The sequence below is a fragment of the Colobus angolensis genome, unplaced genomic scaffold (genome assembly GCF_000951035.1).
Source record: "Colobus angolensis palliatus isolate OR3802 unplaced genomic scaffold, Cang.pa_1.0 Scaffold237, whole genome shotgun sequence".
NCBI classification, from domain to species: domain Eukaryota; kingdom Metazoa; phylum Chordata; class Mammalia; order Primates; family Cercopithecidae; genus Colobus; species Colobus angolensis.
The window spans coordinates 1,187,084-1,196,081 of NW_012115566.1; positions in this window are offsets into that span (position 1 = coordinate 1,187,084).

The window sequence follows — 8,998 nt, forward strand, 5'->3', positions numbered from 1 at the left end:
TTCTCAGGAGACATTCATCATAGACAAAATCCAGTTGTTCCATTTGAGAAGCAACATTCTGAATTCAGATAGCTTGAACCAAATAGTTTTTTGTTTTTGAGATTGAGTTTCGCTCTTGTCACCCAGGCTGGAGTGCAATGGCATGATCTCAGCTCACTGCAACCTCCGCCTCCTGAGTTCAAGCGATTCTCCTGCCTCAGCCTCCCGAGTAGCTGGGACTACAAGCATGCTTGGCTAATTTTTGTGTATTTTTAGTAGAGATGGGGTTTTACTACTTCACCTTAGGTGATGCGCCCGCCTTGGCCTGCCAAAGTGCTGGGATTACAGGCGTGAGCCACCATGTCCCGCCCCTGAACCAAACAGTTTTAAGTACAGTACTTCCAAACTGTCCCAGATTCCTGCCATACTTAAATTAACTGTGGGAAAGTGAGATATGAAATGGAATTTAAAAGTTTATGTCAGGGAAATGAAACTAATTGTCATAAAATTTCTATTATTATTATTAAATATATAAAAGTTGCCGGGCGCAGTGGCTCATTCCTGTAATCCCAGCACTTTGGGAAGCCGAGGTGGGTGGATCACCTGAGGTCAGGAGTTCGAGACCAGCCTGGCCAACATGGTGAAACCCCATGTCTACTAAAAATACAAAAATTATCCAGGCATGTTGGTGGGCACCTGTAATCCCAGCTGCCTGGGAGGCTGAGGCAGGAGAATCGCTTGAACCAGGGAGGCAGAGGTTGCAGTGAGCCGAGATCACGTCATTACACTCTAGCCTAGGTGACAAGAGTGAGACTCTGTCTCAAAATAAATAAATAAATAAATGTGTATATATGGTATAATATAACATGTTCATGTACAGCCGCTACCCTAATGATGACTCTTAAAAAAATTACAGTTCCTTTTGCAGAACCAGGTGAGTTGGAAAAAAGAAGATCGTATGAGGAGGAGATAGCAGCTGTTTCTCCTGTTAATTTCCAGAGGAAAAAAAGCAAGGATGCTGCCATAAATTACTTTTCTGAGACTGTTACATTCGATTTTAAAAAGTTAATTTTAGGCTGGGCATAGTGGTTTATGCCTATAATCCCACCACTTTGGTAGGCCGATGTGGGAGGATTGTTGGCATCCAGGAGTTTGAGACCAGCCTGGGCAACATGGTGAAACCCTGTCTCTACTAAAAATACAAAAATAAATAAATAAAAATCATTTGGGCATAGTTGCACATGCCTGTAATCCCATCTACTCGGGAGGCTGAGTCATGAGAATCGCTTGAACCCGGGAGGCGGAGGTTGCAGTGAGCTGAGATCATCCTGCATTCCAGCCTGGGTGACAGAGTATGACTCTGTCTCAAAAAAAAAAAAAAAACTCTTTAATAAGAAAAATTTACAATGTATTCTCTCTGAAGCCTGCTACCTGGAGGTTTCATCTGCATGATAAAAGCTTGGTCTTCACAACCCTTTTATCCCATTACTTTCTGTTGATAATAACTCAACCAATTGCCAGTTAGAAAATCTTTTAATCTGCCTGTGACTTGGAAGCACCCCCACTTTCAGTTCTGCATTTCCAGACCCACCCAATATATGTCTTATATGTATTGATTGATGTCTAATGTCTCCTTACAATGTATAAAGCCAAGTTGTAGCCAAAACATTTTGGGCACATGTTCTCAGGATTTCCTGAGGGCTGTGTCACAGGCCATTGTTCATTCACATTTGGCTCAGAATAAATCTCTTCAAATATTTTACAGAGTTTGACTCTTTCTATCGACAACATTAATGCCACCCAAAACAGAAATGTGAGCCAAAGGAGGCAAAAACGCTTATTAACACTTACTCAGATTAATCATTCCTCTTCCTATACGGAAAAGCAAAGGATAGGCGGGAAAAAGGGCTGAAGTATCTTCTTGATAATTCCAAGAGGCATCTGTGAGTGAAACGGGAAAGATAAATTTCCTCTTAAAGAGTAGTTTTGTAAAATTCTGTAACTATTTTTTAACAAAAATTAACTTCTTTTTTTTTGAAACAGGTTCTCAGTCTGTTGTCTAGGCTGGAATGCAGTGATGTGATCACGGCTTACTGCATGCTCACTACAGCCTCCACCTCCAGGGCTCAAGCGATTCTCCCACCTCAGCTTCCCAAGTAGCTGGGACATGCACCACCACTTCTGGCTAATGTTTAAATTTTTTTATAGAGATGGGGTCTCACTCCTGGCCTCAAGTGATCCACCAGCCTCGACCTCCCAAAGTGCTAGGATTACGTGAGCCACCATGCCCAACCCAATAAACTTTTTTAAAACGTGTCAATATTCAGAACAATGATCAATTGCATTCCACTGAACATAGTTCATTTGTATTTCTATGGATGAAAATCATTTAGACTATTCTCAATTTTCTATAATTTGAAGAGTTGTAAGATAACACAAAATCGATGAAAAATGCCCCTGACAAGGTACTCAGGAATCTTTTTTCCCCATTTGAAACTTGTTTATACTTTTTTCTGACAGCATTCACATGAGACATTGATGCGATTATTACCTTCAAAACTGAACACATCCGTCCACTATTCAGCTAATACTATTTCATAGAATTGTTTTTTGCTGCTGCTGTTGTTGTTGTTGTTGTTGTTGTTGTTTTGAGACAGAGTTTTGCTCTTGTTGCCCAGACTAGAGTGCAATGGCATGATCTCGGGTCACCGCAACCTCTGCCTCCCAGATTCAAGTGATTCTCCTGGCTCAGCCTCCGGAGTAGCTGGGCTTCATAGGCACACCCAGCTAACTTTGTATTTTTAGTAGAGATAGGGGTTTCTCCATGTTGGTCAGGGTGGTCTCAAACTCCTGACCTCAGGTGATCTGTCCGCCTGGGCCTCCCAAAGTGCTGGGATTACAGGCATGAGCCACCGGGCCCGGCCAGAATTGGGTTTTAGAGTTGAATTTTTTAAACAAAAATTATGAAAAGCTCTTGTTTTAGATTGACAAAATACTAAGCCCCAACACAACAAACCAAACCAAAATAGAGTCACTTATGCTAAATGCCATAAAATCAAATTGTTGCTTTAGGGAAATATGTCCCCCAAACAGACCAGGTTTTCCTGAAAAGAGGAGATTCCAGTCAACCCGAATCAGATTAACAAAGAAGTCCCCTCTGTTTTAACTCATAAAAATTCTTTGCTTGGCCAAACTTTAGTCAGACTTCTGAACCTTCTCCTAGACCCATCTGTGCACTGCCTTGTAAAATCCATTTAGTAAAGAACCCTGCTACATCAGTTTAGCAAGAACCCGTCATCCTTGATATCTGATCATCCTCATATCTGATGAGGTTCCTCATCCTCCTCCATTGGCCAGGTGATGTCTGATCACCCTGGCAGGTGTTCAACAAGAAACCTGTTAGGTTGGGTTAGCCAGAATTCTGCTTATCCCTGATGTTTCCTCTTAGTAATTTACCATCCATTGACTCCCACCCTGATCCTTGGCTATACATTTCCAAGGATTATGTGGCATTTAGCATGAGTGGTTCTATTTTGGTTTGGCCTGGTGTACTGGGGCCTAGCACAGGAGTTCAGTCCAAAACAATGGCCTCTTATAATTTTCGTTTAACAAGCCCAATCTCTCTCCACACTGCAAGACCCCATTACAGCGGTCTCTATACCTATTGCAATGGTCCTGAACACAGTCTTCCCTACTGTGCTTTAGCAACAAGTATAATTGAATAATTTTTTCTTTAACATAAGTCTCACAAGAAAAGCAACCTGACGTTCACGAATCAGCTATCCCCTACTATTTTTCTGCTTCCTTTCCCGCTTTACAAAACATACTGTTCTGCTACTGCCCAGTGGGAACCTTCATTCTCTTTTGTATAATGGATTTATGCCTCATTCATGAATCTCAAATAAAAGTCAATTAGATTTTTAACTGAATTTGTTGTCATTATATCTTATAACAAATCTGTTAAAAAGTAGAGACTACAGATATCAATCTCACTACATCTCAGCAAGCACCCTCCAACATGAACTAATTTTTTGGCTGATCAGTGTTCTTTTTTTGTTTGAAATAGTAATGGTCATTTATTGAGAAATTCTATGACATTTACATTGTTATATACAAGTGCTTTTATGTAAGTTTTCCAATTATTCTTGTAGCAGGAGGAGCCGCCGACAAGAACCCCTCAGACACCGAGTTGTAGAAGGAAAGGGCTTTATTCAGCAGGGAGCATCAGCGGACTCGTGTCTCCAAAAACCAAGCTCCCGGAGTGAGCAATTCCTGTCCCTTTAAGGGCTTATAACTCTAAGGGGGTCCGCGTGAGAGGGTTGTGATTGATTGAGCAAGCAGGGGTAGTGACTGGGGGCTGCATGCACCGGTAATCAGAACGGAACAGAACAGGACAGGGATTTTCAAGATGCTTTTCCATACAATGTCTGAAATCTGTAGATAAGCAGTTAGGTCAGGGGTTGCTTTTTAACTACCAGGCTCAGGGTGTGGTGCTGTGCTGTCTGCCTGTAGATTCCATTTCTGCCGTTTAGTTTTTACTACTTCTTTCTTTGGAGGCAGAATGAGCATAAGACAATATGAGTGATGGTCTCCTCCCTTATTCTTATTTGCATTAACTTCAAGGTAATGATGACAAGAAATAAAAGGAGAGAAAAGAGGGTAAATGAATAGGGAGATTTGAAGTATTAGCCTCAAAATTAATGACCGTGGTAATGTTTTCTGTGAAAACTTCCCTTTTGTTTCTCACTTTGCTTCCTCATTCTCCTCATTCCCTTATAACCAGACACCTCAGTTTTAAAAATCACCCACTTCCTTTTTCTTCCTTTTCTCCCCTCTCACCTCTCCATTCTTTCCCTCTCTAGACCCTACCCTTCGGCAATGCATGCTTATCTAATTATGCTCCAGTTTAAGAATCCACAACAGCTAATGTTGAAACAAGCCGGGCACTTTTGCAGAATCTTCCCACTTGGCGGGAGTCTCAAACAATTATCCTCACCATCTGGCCAAAGTCAAGATAAAGCCAACCAGGCCTCTGGACAGGCAACTATCCAAGACAGCCATGGGAACAAGAAACAGACCCTGCACCCTGCGCCATTTCCACATACCTCCCATATTAAATGTCAATTTTAAAACCCTATGGTAGGCTGGGAGTGGGGGCTCTCGCCTGTAACCGCAGCATTTTGGGAGGCTGAGGCGGGTGAATCACTTGAGGTGAGGAGTTCAAGACCATCCTGGCCAACATGGTGAAACCCTGTCTCTACTAAAAATACAAAAATTAGCTGGGTGTGGTAGCAGATGCCTGTAATCCCAGCTACTCAGGAGCCTGAGGCAGGAGAATCAGTTGAACCCGGGAGGCAGACGTTGCAGTGAGCCAAGATTGTGCCACTAGCCTCCAGCCTGGGCAACAGAGTGAGACTCTGTCACAAACAAACACCCTATGGTAAATTTTAAAATTTAAGGTGGTACTTTAGAACACTAGTGTTCCATCTTCTCAGTTTGCTGGATCTCAGATTAAAAGCCGCTTTTCCTCCCACCAAACCTCCCCTCTAATATTTGGCTTTGGAGCGGTGAGCAGCAGAATCTGGGTCAGGTTATGCTTTTTTCCCTCCAGTCCCATTAACTCTGGAATCCTAGGTGCCCTCTGCACACTTGGACTCCACAAAACCACTTTCTCCAACAAGAAAACAAGGTAAACTGCAGACTATGTAATAGGAGATTTTAAATTCATTTCAGAATTCACTATGGAAGATAATAGTTTCTCATCTGGAACCCATCATGCGTGTCTGGATTTACCCTACTCCCTGCATTGCTCACATTTCTGATTCTTTCATGGAACAGAGTACATTATCCTCTAAAAGTTTTTACAAAACTGATGGAATTTCCTGTTTCTCGCCCTCCACCCCCACCTACTGCTTTTCAAAGTAAAATGGCATTTATCTGCAAGGCGGGATGAAGGCGGGATGAAGTTAATGTCTGTTAAACCCCCCTTTATTTCCAGAAGCTTCCAAAATCGCCCCAACCTCCCAATGTTACTTAACTCTCTAATAAAACAAAAGGTGAACTCCCTGAAATAATTCTCCTGCAGAATTCTATTACAGGGTTAGAGGAAAAAGCACTGCCACTGTGTAAAATTGTGTAGATTTGGGGTAAAAGGCCAAGGTACTTTCCAGTTTCAATTTTCTTGACTGTCCTGCTGGGCACGGTGGTTTACACCTATAATCCTAGTACTTGGGTGAGGCTGAGGAGAGAGGATCACATGAGGCCAAGAGTTCAAGACCAGCCTGGGCTTGTCTCCAACCCCTCAACCCAACCCTGCACCCCACCCCAAATGCTCAACTACAGTTGAACTGAATTAAATTGCCTTTCTTTCTTTCTTTCTTTCTTTCTTTCTTTCTTTCTTTCTTTCTTTCTTTCTTTCTTTCTTTCTTTCTTTCTTTCCTTCCTTCCTTCCTTCCTTCCTTCCTTCCTTCCTTCCCTCTCTTTCCCTCCCTTTCTTCCCTCCTTCCTTCCTTCTCTCTCTCTTTCTCTCTCTCTCTCTCTTTCTCTCTTTCTTTCTTGAGACAGTCTTGCTCTGTCACCCAGGCTAAAGTGCAATGGTGCGGTCTTGGCTCACTGCAACCACTGCCTTGCAAGTTCAAGGGATTCTCCTGCCTCAGACTCCCGAATAGCTGGGACTACAGGCACGCACCACCACACCTGGCTAATTTTTGTATTTTTGGGTAGAGACGGGGTTTCATCATGTTGACCAGGCTGGTCTCGAACTCCTGACCTCGAGTGATTCACCCACTGAGCCTCCCAGAGTGATGATCCTGGGTTTTAAGCAGAATAGGGGACATACCACTACCCTCTCATCGAATGTATTCTAAATAAGTTTTCTTTTCCTAATTTTTTTTATATTCCAATATTGGAAACTTTTGTTTACAGAAGTCATGTATTCTATATTCTACACATAGAATACATGGTTCATTGAGGCCAAGATTATTTCCCATTTTGTGTATATCATTACTTGATACTACTCATTAAAATAATCTTCAGTGCAGAGATTATCTCTTTTTCCCTGCTAAAGACTCAATAATCTTTCATTCAGACAAATAAGACATAACATAAGACCTACCTGGTTACATAAAAACAAAGTAACTACACTAGTACTCCTGTCTGTCAAAGGACTATCAGATAAGTCACTGAGGTTATGTGTACACAACAATGAACAATCATCCTAATAATTACTAGTGAATGCCTTTTCTTTCTAGATAGAAGCTGAAGATATAAAATCTAAATCTAAATTCGAATGTAACTTTTGTCTCAACTGACAGAATACTGTACATTGATCAAATAAAGGATTTTATTGAATCACTAAATTTTTACCAGCTTTATTGAGATACAATTTACACACCATTCAATTCAATCACTTTTACAATATTCAGAGTTGTACAAACATTATCACCATCAGAGTTAGAACATTTTTATCATCTCAAAGTAAAAAAAAAATACTCCTTAGCAGTCACTCTCCATCTCCCAACCTCCCCCAACCTGCAGGCAACCGACTATCTATTTTCTATCATTTTTTTCTCCTTCCTTCCTTCCTTCCTCTTCCTTCCTTCCTTCCTTCCTTCCTTCCTTCCTTTCTTTTCTTTCTTTCTTTCTTTTCTTTCTTTCTCTCTCTCTCTCTCTCTCTCTCCCTCCCTCCCTTCTTTCTTTCTCTCTCTTTCTCTCTCTCTCTTTCTTTCTTCCTTTCTTTCTTTTAATACAGGGTCTCACTCTGTCACTCAGGCTGGAGTGCAGTGGCACAATCAGAGCTCACTGCAGCCTTGACCACCCTGGACTCAGACGATTCCAATATTGGAATATAAAATAATTTAGGATAAGAAAGCTTATTTAAAATATGTTCAATAAGTGGGTAGTGGTATGTCCCCTATTCTGCTTAAAAGCCAGGATCACCACTTTGGGAGGCTGAGGGGGGCAAATCACTTGAGGTCAGGAGTTTGAGACCAGCCTGGTCAACATGGTGAAACCCCGTCTCTACCAAAAAATACAAAAATTATCTAGGTGTGATGGTGTGCGCCTGCAGTACCAGCTACTCGGGGGATGGAGGTGGGAGAATCACTTAAACTCGGGAGGTGGAAGTTGCTGTGAGCCGAGATCACACCACTGCACTGCAGCCTGGGCAACAGAGACCTTTTCTCTAAATCAATCAATCAATCTATCCATCCATCCCAGAGTGCAGTGGCACGATCTCAGCTCTCTGCAACCTCTGCCTCCCCGGTTCAAACGATTCTCCTGCCTCAGTCTTCCAAGTACCTGGAAGGCCCGTGCCACCATGCCCGGATAATTGTATTTTTAGTAGAGACGGGTTTTCACAATGTTGGCCAGGCATGTCTTGAGCTCCTGACAGCAAGAGATTTGCCTGCCTCGGCCTCCAAAGGGCTGGGATTACAGGCGTGAGCCACTGTGCACGGCCAGTCTTGTCCATTTTCTCCTTGAAGACCATCTTCCACACTGTCACTATAGCGACTTGCATAAAACTCAAAGCTAATATTACACTTCTTCTTCTTCTCCTTCTTCTTCTCCTTCTTCTTCTCCTTCTTCTCCTTCTTCTCCTTCTTCTCCTTCTTCTTCTTTTGAGACGGAGTCTTGCTCTGTCACCAGGTTGGAGTGCAGTGGGGTGATCTCGGATCACTGCAACCTCCCCCTCCCAGGTTCAAGCAATTCTCCTGCCTCAGACTCTCGAGTAGCTGGAACTACAGGCGTGTGCCACCACGCCCGGCTAAGTTTTTGTATTCTTAGTAGAGATGAGGTTTCACTGTGTTAGGTGAGTGTAGGTTTATTTATTATTTTTGAGACAGTCTTGCTCTGTTGCACAGGCTGGAGTGCAATAGCACAATCACTGCAGCCTCGACCTCTTGGGTTCAAGCAATCCTCCCATCTCAGCCTCCTGAGTAGCTGGGACTACAGACACACACCACCAAGCCCAGCTAATTTTTTTATTTTTTATTTTTATTTTTTTGAGACGGAGTCTCAC